This window comes from Protopterus annectens, chromosome 5.part0 (assembly GCF_019279795.1).
Source record: "Protopterus annectens isolate FY-2018-M chromosome 5.part0, PAN1.0, whole genome shotgun sequence".
Lineage (NCBI taxonomy): Eukaryota > Metazoa > Chordata > Ceratodontiformes > Protopteridae > Protopterus > Protopterus annectens.
The window spans coordinates 1,999,119,062-1,999,129,589 of record NC_056735.1 but is presented as its reverse complement, the minus strand read 5'-3'; positions in this window follow the sequence as shown (position 1 = coordinate 1,999,129,589).

Below are 10,528 nucleotides of genomic sequence, written 5' to 3'. Positions count from 1 at the left end.
ACCTTAGGTAGATGACACCATAATAGGTTAGGGTTACCACCTGTTTACCTTTACGAGGGACACTCCCCTTTGGGCAGTTGTGCCCTGCAAAATAAATGTTATTATGGCACATGGCCTGTGATTTAGGGCAAAGTAGCCATATATTGTCTGTAGTGGTTGCATAAAACGATTATGTTGTATCTGAAACACCTAGATGTTATAGGAAACAGTATTAGCAACTATAATGCTACAAGAATAACCTTTACTTATGCAAACCGGTGAAGTAGTCTATTTTCTACTGGCTGTGGGTATATGTTGCCTTGCCGAATCTGACATCTCTACATATAGGTCCTATAGGGCTGCAACCTGTTCAAATGGCCAAAGTGAGACCTGCTCCGACGTACCAAGTGAGAACATACCTACAGCCATGCATAGTACAGAACTATATGTATTAGCACAAATAAAAACTTAGTCTAACAGCAGTCCAGTTGCTTATGCTACTTCACATAACATATAGAAGTGTCATATATACAATAACTGTTACATGCAACTATTACATAAATGTAGAATATAATATTGTCCTGTAATCAGGACATTTGCTATGTCTTGATTATTTTCGCATGACACATATGCCTAAGGAGGGACTGTCCCACACAAAGTGGGACAGGTGTTAATCCTATAGTCTCACCTCGGCCAATTTAAAAGGTGGCAAACCTACAATAGGTATGCAGTAGCATGACCCGGCAGATGGATGTGCATCCCAAAACACATTTATTTGTCTGTATTGCAGAGTATCGGTTCCCATGTATCAGCCAGATGGGACCAGATTGTATGAGGAACATGCATATAATATGATTAACTCACCGGACAGGCCGCCGATTCTGTACAGTCGAACGCCATGCCGTCGCCTAATGGTCAGCCATACCCGATACTGTAGTCATGTAGTCTGAAGTAATAGGCATCACAAGGGATCGCGCCTACCCAACGTGAGTGACACAAGCAAGCAACAATGGCGGTGCATGTGCAAGTGAGGGATCGAGCGGGTGTAAGCGTGTTTGGCTACCAGTATGCGAGTGTTGCACTGTTAAAGAAATGTGGAGTCTAAACAAGTGTAAGAAGCTGTAACCAGAGGTCAGCAGTGCTTAACAACATGCAAACCCATGCACAACTGCTCCCAACTGCTTCAATGTGCCTTACTCACTCCGTATCCAATGGGCTTATTCTGGCTGCAAACAAATAACCGTCCTTTGCAAGTGTTGGTAGCAACACCCTGCGCACACAGCTAATGTGAGTTACCAATACACCATGGCAAATATACAGACAATAGACAGTACCACACACATACCATACAGCATACCATACAGCACAGTCATCCAACAGTATAGCAATGTACCGGCAGATATGTCCGGACCACTGGTGTTTGAAGACCTGGCTGTCTTGTGTTTACATGTGTGAGCATGCCCAGTATGACCATTCTGCATGTTATCGGCTGACATTTCCGTCATACCTTCATGTGTTTGAGCATGCCCAGTACGGTCAACTTTATTGCATGTGTTACATGTCCATGTAGTCAGTACTGTGGTGCCGACCTCTGCATTGTACACTGACAGGTGGCATGCTGTGTCTGCAGGGTATCCATCGGTCATGTGGCATTGACTGTTGCTACAAGCTACAAGCGTGGGGGGACATCCAACTGTATCCACATTCCTATACAGCACCGAGGGGGGGGGCGCACTTGACTGTTACATGCGTACGTTGGAAGGGGGGCACCGCTGACACTTGTACACTTTTGCTACTACTGTACTGGTATGTCAGGTACTCCATTTCAGTGTATAGACCTACCTATTGTGCTGGATAGAGGCATACCAGTGTACTCCAGATCTTAGCTTTAATTACCAACATATTAGTTTCAGATGTCCTAGCCTTCACAACCTACATCCAACTGCCTGACTTGCTGTAGCCTGTCCGTGTGGGTCTGTGGGGGGGGGGTCATCCATTGGGCATATTCAGAGGCCATAGTACAGCATTTGTCTGTGTTGGTCTACACCTGTGCAGCTAGTTGAGACTTGTGTGGGCAGTATGGACACACATGATGCTCAGCCCATTACCCGCAGTGGGTTATGACACCTTGTGTACTACTGGCAACTAAGGTGACCCTGGTATGTCTTACAGATGTCATGGTGCCACTATGGATGTCAACTGTCCGCTGCCTTAACATTTGGCCACCAAATTCCCTTGCATGCTCACATTCATACCATAGTTACAGGTAACAACACATTCTAATACAACTGCCAATTGGTAGGTTGATTGACTTACCTTGAGGGTGTGCCAGACGTGAGGATGGTGCTGGAGGGCTGCCTATGTTGGATGCACACAGTGCTATTCCTATACATGGCTGAGCACAGGTAGTATCATGTTTGGCATTCCTTGTACTGTCTATGCGAGTCAGAGAGGGTGACATTCCTGGGTACCTGCTGTGTCAGTGCATATGCTATGCGTTGCCTCTTTGCGAAGGCCAGGTCATACTGGGCATGCCTCCTTCTGCCTAATGGGTCCGGCTCAGGTTGTTCCTCCTCTGAGTCACTCTGTGCCTGTACAGGCCTTGGCATTGGTGGGGGGCTGTGTGGCCCTGCCCCATGCTGTTCCTGCTGCAGCTGTTTCCACAGGATCATATTATGTAGCATAGCACATACCATGTAGCTGGTGAATACTGCAAGGCTCCACTGGATGCATCCAGACACTGGAACCGTGACCTGAGCATCCCAAACACACGCTCTATTATATGTCTGGCCTGTGCATGTGCCTCACTCATTATGGCGTAGTTGTTCAGGTATGTGTGCATTTCTGATGGGTGTCATCAGCCACAGCTCCAGTGGGTACACAGCATCCCCCACTAGGTGACCGTAGGGGATGTCCATATTGGCAAAGCTGTGGTACAGTGGTGTCAGATGCCATATATTGGAATCATCATAGCTTCCAGGGCAGCCCCATACACATTCAGTATAATGCCCTTGGCATTGCATATGACCTGACAGTTGATGGAGGGGATGCCCCTGCAGTTAATGTAGGCCCTACCCTGCTCACTGCATGGTGCTTTGATGCATATGTGTGTGCAGGCTATAGCACCCACTACCCCAGGGTAGTCTGCCATTTGGTGGAAGAGACACATATTGCTGGTCAACACCTCACGTGTGTTGAGGAAATGTATGTGCTCACTGGCATGTGGTAACATGGCATCCAGGAACTGGTGGATTTCTCTGGATGTAGATGCCTGTGAGATCCCCATGATATCCCCAGTTGTGCTTTGGGAGGTACCTGTGGCTAGTATACCTAGGCCTACACATACCTTGGTATCCACTGGGATGGGTTTCCCTCGGCCTGTTCGATGTGTCAGGTGTGGCCGGCACAGCTCAACAGTCTGGAGGTCTCTGTCCACCCCATAGTGCTCCACTATCTCCAACTCATGTAGCCCCTGGTAGGTTACCCTGGGTCTGTACAGTCTTCTGTGTCTCCTCACTGAGGGTTGTTCAGCAGCATTCACATCATCACCACCCTCAGCATCCTGCACATGTTGGTCTATGTTGCCTGCTGCAGCCCTTCTCATTTTGTTGGATTGTTTTGTAAAATTTCCCTGCATGTATACACCCGTGGTGTAGAGTGTGGAAAAACCCAAGGGTATGGTGATCTCTCACTTTATCGTAGTGTTCTGGGCCGGGCTGGGCCTGTAATCTGCTGATTGTGATAATTATCACCTGTTTGCTCAGCTTGTTCACCTTGACTACTCTCCTACTGCTGTTGTCCCTCCCAATTGCACTAGGCAGGTATAGACACAGCCCTAGCTTAGGCGTGCTTAGCCAGGAACAATCCTGAGACACAGGGCTCCAATGTACGTACAGTATGCCTGACACCCCCCATGCTTTCACCTATATTTGTGTCCTGCACCTGGCTATCTATACACATACACTCTTGGGATATTCATCTCACCCTGGGGATAAACAGGATTCACTATTTTCCACCCCGTTTGCATAGTATTGTCTTCTAATGCATAGTTACATGACCCATACTGAGCCTCCCCAAAAATAACCACACAACTGGTTAAAAGCACCTTACTATCACCATATTCGATGTCCCTTGTTCTTCCCAGCAACAAAACAACCGGTCTTTGTACAGCTCAAACCCGGGTCCCTGCACACCACAGACAATGTGCTTTACCACTAAGCCATGGCAGATATACATACATCTGAGGTTATCACATACAGATCATCCAGCACAGGCATTCAACAGTATAGGACATGTATTCCATCATGTAGATTTATGTGTGCTAATGTCCACACACACACACACACACACACACACACACACATATATATATATATATATATATATATATATATATATATATATATATATATATACACATATATACATATACACACGCATACGTAGCTTTAGAATATATATCTCATCAGCAGACCACATGACACCAAAGCATTAGACAAGAATGAAAAGGAAACCACATGTGCCTCCTGCATTATGTACTGGTGTTAATATCAAGGCAAGTGTGTTTCTGTGCATCACACAGGTTCAGACTGTATTAAGGGTAAGATTAGGGCTGCTGACATTACTCACCAGACCTATTGCTGAATGTATGTGTATGTCTTGCCAACCCAGTCTATTGGCCAATTGTGACATTTATGGCCACTATATAGGAAAACAACAAAACACACTCCTCAACACATCCTGGAGCTTATCACTCACAAACACCAACACATAGGATATGACTGCCAAACACACACACCTGTCATGCCTTGGAAAAGAACACCTATTTCTCTATTCTATCACACTACGGCATTATGCAGTTACAGAACACACTACCAAGATTACTAGGACACAACAGTCCCAGAGGTGTACTTCTAGGTGGGTGACATTATCAGCAATGGAAAGGTCTGCGATAGGGATTGTATGGAGTGTGAGCAGTCTAAAAGCATTATTCTGTCTCCAGGCAGCTGGAGAGACACAAAAAACACACACCAGCACTGTTGAAAACAGTAACTAAAGTCCAAATATACCAAATTCCATTGAAGGCGAAGGCCGAGGTACCAGAATCAGAAATTTAAAGATGGAGAGATGCACACAGCTGGCCTGGCTGGGATTAGAACACAGACTTAACTACCTTATCACGCTACAGCATTACACAGTTACAGAATGCACTACCGAGATTACAGGGACACAACACTCCCAGAGGTGTACTTCTAGGTGGGTTACATCATCAGCAATGGAAAAGTCGGCGATAGGGATTATATGGAGTATGAGCAGTCTAAAAGCATTATTCGGGCCCCAGGCAGACAGAGACACACACACACACAGTAGGCATAGCTGGGATTAAAACCCAGACCTAATGACCCTATCACACTACAGCATTACGCAGTTACAGAACGCACTACCAGATTATTGTGACACAACACTCCCAGAGGTGTACTTCTAGGTGGGTTACATCATCAGCAATGGAAAAGTTGGGGATAGGGATTGTATGGAGTGTGAGCAGTCTAATACCATTATTCTGTCCTCAGGAAGATGGAGACACACACACAGTTGGCATGGCTAGGATTAGAACATAGACCAAACTACTTTACTACACTACAGCAATACACAGTTACAGAAAGTGCTGCCGAGATTATTGGGACACAGCATTCCCAGGGGATTACTTCTAGGTGGGTGACATCACCAGCAATGGAAAAGTCAGCAATAGGGCTTGTATGGAGTGTGAGCAGTCTAAAAGCATTATTTTGTCCGCTGGCAGACAAAGAGACACACACACACAGTTGGCATGGCTGGGTTTAGAACACCAACCTAACTACCTTATCACACTATAGCATTACACAGTTACAGAACACGCTACCAAGATTAGTGGGACACAGTACTCCCAGAGGTGTACTTCTAGGTGGGTGACATCACCAGTATTGGCAATGACGGTGATAGGGATTTTATGGAGTGTGAGCAGTCTAAAAGCATATTTCTGTCCCCAGGCAGACAGAGACAAAAACATGCCAGTGGTGTGATCAGTACAACTGCCTATCTACGGACCACTATTACAATACTACATAGATATGAGCCGCACCACAGACACTACACCTTTCAAGACTGTCAATATGACCTTCTAGGAATGCGGACATCGACATGGATGCTGGCAGTTACGATGTACATACCTGTGAACCAGTGTGTTCAATGTAGGAATCCATCCTGAAGTGGGGTATGGCCATCTGTTGACTGGACAACAACTATCACTATACAGTGTTACAATGGCCATACCCATACACATAGAGGCACATAACTGACACAAGGTGTCACTGGGCATGCACATACATTTAGTAGCACACAGCCGTTTGGAATGCACTATGTGTCCATCTACACAACATTATAGTGGGCATGCTCACACACTTAGTAGCACAGGGCTGTTTTGTATGCACTCTGATTCTAAACATGGAAGGGCACAGTGGCCATGCTATTACAGTTAGACGTGAACAACACATTGTAATGTACTCCGGTGTCGATAGTTGTCATTGTTAGCAGGAACACTGCACTACATATATCTGACACCTGTCTTCTACACAATGTCTGCTGCTGTCCGTCACCTTAGATGTACCAATCTAAACCTGGCACACTACTATCACCCATGCTGATGTCCTGCCAGGAGTGGCTACTTCGCCCATATAGTGCCATTCATAGACGAATGTCCTGAGACCAGGTTAACACCCTTACACGTAGAGGACAACTGCATTGTATGTGTATGCTAAACAGTGCTAGATGTGTAGTATTCGTAATCAAAGCTGCCCAATGTAGATCCAACAGTGGGGAATACTGACATCTGTGCAGTGAGGAACACCTGGCTGAAAGCTCAGTTGTGCACAATAGCACTACCACCGTATACCTCGGATATAGACATCTGGGCCATAACACCGGTATTGACCACTCCAGGTGGTGGTGTCCCCTTGTACATGAAGGCTACTCACATGTACTGACCAGTACTCCCTCAAAAGACATCACAGATGTGTCAGGTGCAGATCATAGTGTCAAATGCCACATTCTAGGATGTAGCCCTCAGACATTACCATGTCCTTGGACCAGCAACACACATCCATACATGTGTAAGAACATATATTAGTACAACACCATGTGACCCATGACCAGTGGACTGTACTTAGCTCTACATCAACTGTGCAGACTACCCATGTACTGACACAGTTGCATCATGTGTTATGCAATGCAGTGATACCACTGTTCTTTACCATATTGGCTGTACACATAACAGGGTCCCTGGGTCATATACAGCAGTAACAGATGACTGTTGCAGTACACCAGTAAACACCCTCATGTTTGGATATGACATACATGTACCTGCTGTGGATATGTACATGCCACACACACACACACACACACACACACACACACACACACACACACACAACACATATGTACATAGCATAGCTGTTGCTTTCCTTCATGCAGACAGGTGGCTACAGCAATTACACATATGCACTTGGAAAGTATGTCATGGCTGTTGAATGCTAACAGTACATAAGTTGTGATATCACTGGTGACTGAGTTAACATTCCCTCTGTACTGGTTACCCATGACAACTATCATATCATACAACAGTCCATGTGTCATGTATGTCATCACACATGTCCACCAATTGCAATGCCTACAAACATGGCTAAATAACAGGAATGTAGGACCTACACACGTGTACATGTAGTGGTGTGCATTCAGCTACCATGCGTGTGCAGTAGCTAATGTTTGCAGGTGACGTGTGTCTTACTACAACATGCAGCTGCAATGCAGCCCCATCATTGCCAACTGTCTATGGTGATATACTGACAGTATGGTAAGATGTACATCAGGTATGAATGGATGTGTGGACATAACTAAGTGGTGTGCCATCTTTGCAGATAGATGTTTGCTGAAGACAGCTCACAGGTGTATCACAAGCCGTCCTACAATAACATGTGCAAACACTAAGCTATGTTTCTGTTAACTGAAGGGGAACACATACAACCTACACAGCAGTCAGAGTGTCACTGACTGTAAGTCACTTGACACCTGTAACACTTAAGACCTCCCATGTGCATATATCAGCACAATTGCCAAAGGTAGTGTCAGCACACATTGTACTGCGGGCAATACTGCTGCATGTCTGTCATACGTATCATAAGATAGCAGGTGTTTGATTCACAGTACTGCCATGTGTGTTTACTTGTGTGTCCATATATCCCACATATGGTGGGGAATACATCCCAATTGTTAGTCACACTCCTGTACACTGTTGTAGAGATCTGTACATACTACAGTGTAGAAAGCAAGACAAAGGCAGGGGTGGGTGTGTATCACACACATGTGAGCTATCTGTATGTGCATGACATAGGTGCATTCAATTGTGGACTCCACAGTGTGTGTGTGTGTATGTATGTATGGCTGTCTGGTTCATGGAGTGAGGATGTGTGTTACCATAGTGAACAGATAGGACCCCTAACCCCTCCAGGTGATGCAATCTACTACCTTGTTGATGCCGTCAATCTTAGGCATTACTGACTACCTGTACATGTGTATTCTCTGTGTCACATCATGTGGGTGCACAGTACTGTAATGGTGATTACCACATAGGCAGCGGTCCTCACCTCAACACTATCAAGTGTGTGTTATAGTGTTGTTGACTCAGTGAGTGTAGGCGTGTTACTGTGTCTCCGAATGCATGTGTGTGAATACCTGTGTGTGTGTGTGTGTGTGTGTGTGTGTGTGTGTGTGTGTGTGTGTGTGTGTGTGTGTGTGTGTAGTTCTGTGTTCTCATCCTGTAATGTGAATGTGTATTACTGCTACACAATGAGGCCTCAAGCTATCAACTGGCCTCTACCCTTGTCATCACCTAGACTGCTATGTAAACTCCCCGCCCCATGTAACTGTACATGTGATGTAACCCGGTATGGATGTCACGTCTCTAGCCACTGTAGCTTAGTACACAGCTCCCATGCTCCTGGATCAGTAGATGTGTAGACATCTTTGGAATGTCAGCCTTTCTAACAGTGAGGTTGAAGCTACGAATAGCATGCTGGTATTGCCATACATACCTGTGAGTAGTCCACATTTACACATGGGAAACTGCAAACACTGGCAGTCAATGGCACATGCAATTAGACCTGAAGGAGGGAAGCAGGACATCATTACCAACATGCTGTTACTGTTGTTATCAAGACACATACTGTGAACAGAAAACAATGCATTCGAAACCTGTACTACATGGTAGGTCTGCTGCATGTCAACAGTACACAACAATTGTAATCTACACTTATCTCCCTATTCTGTTCACCCTGTGCATCAGACCATATAAGCATGTCCCTGCACCAATGGTGTGGATGACAGGGATGCAGCACAGGCATCATCATATGCACAGGGTGATAATGTTTGCCAGGGGCCTAGGCTGCACCAGTGGATGACATCATGTGAGTGGGTTAGGGCCTGTGATCTAATTGGCCATGTGTGGTTGTTATGCATGTGAGTGTTGCAGTGCCCTACAGATGTTTCTGGTATGTGCGTGTATGTGTGCACAGTTCTGCCATGTGTCTGGCCTACACAGGGGTATTATTGACTGGTCCAGACTTTACAGACCAGGGTTTACAGCTCATGGTGTCCAGCCATGGCCACGTGACCTGTGCCTGACAGGGGTTGCATGGGCACTACCAGGCAGAGGTGCAGATTGGGTGCTGTCCAATGACACATGTCCACTGGAACCGTGTCTCCATTGGGACCATCCAGGGCCACGTGCATGTGGCCTGCTGTGTCCTGGTGTGGACAGCACAGCATCAGCTGCACTGCTGCTGCTACCACTACTATGGGAGCGAACATGTGAGGTAGGTCATTCATGTAGACCTGCACCAGGTGACGTAGCTGGCCTGCATCCACGTGCCCTTCGCTTCACTCTTACCAGATGTTCTAGCACAGACAGCTCACACTCATGGATTGTCATGCCACAGTCAAGGATTCCAACCATGTCAACCAATCATCTGTCCAAAACCTCAGCAATGTACGGTTGGGCATTTGCCAATGCCTGGATGTTGTCATTTAAAGAATGGATAGCAGCCCACAAAGCCTCTGTCCTTCTCTGTTCTGCTGTTCAGCACATGCCTGTGCCACCATTACAGCCTGAAACATGCATCTGGTGACACCAGCTGCTGCGCTCTGTCTCACAGGAGCATGTTGGCTAGAGGTCCTCCTACGAGCAGCACTGGCCACATGCCTGTGTGGCCCATCTCCAGTCATTTGCCTGACACCATGGTGTGAATACGCACCTTCTGTAGCCACCACACTTTCCAGTTCCAAGCTACCACACATCAAATGTCCTTCCTCTATGGCCACTGGTGATGGGGTATGTGTTGGCATGAGATCTGTGTGCGGGGATGAGGGGGATATAGGTAGAATGGCAACCAATGACACAGATTCAGCCTCTGACAACCCTGCCTGTGCCTTAAGCATATGTTCATCATCACTGCTAGAGTCT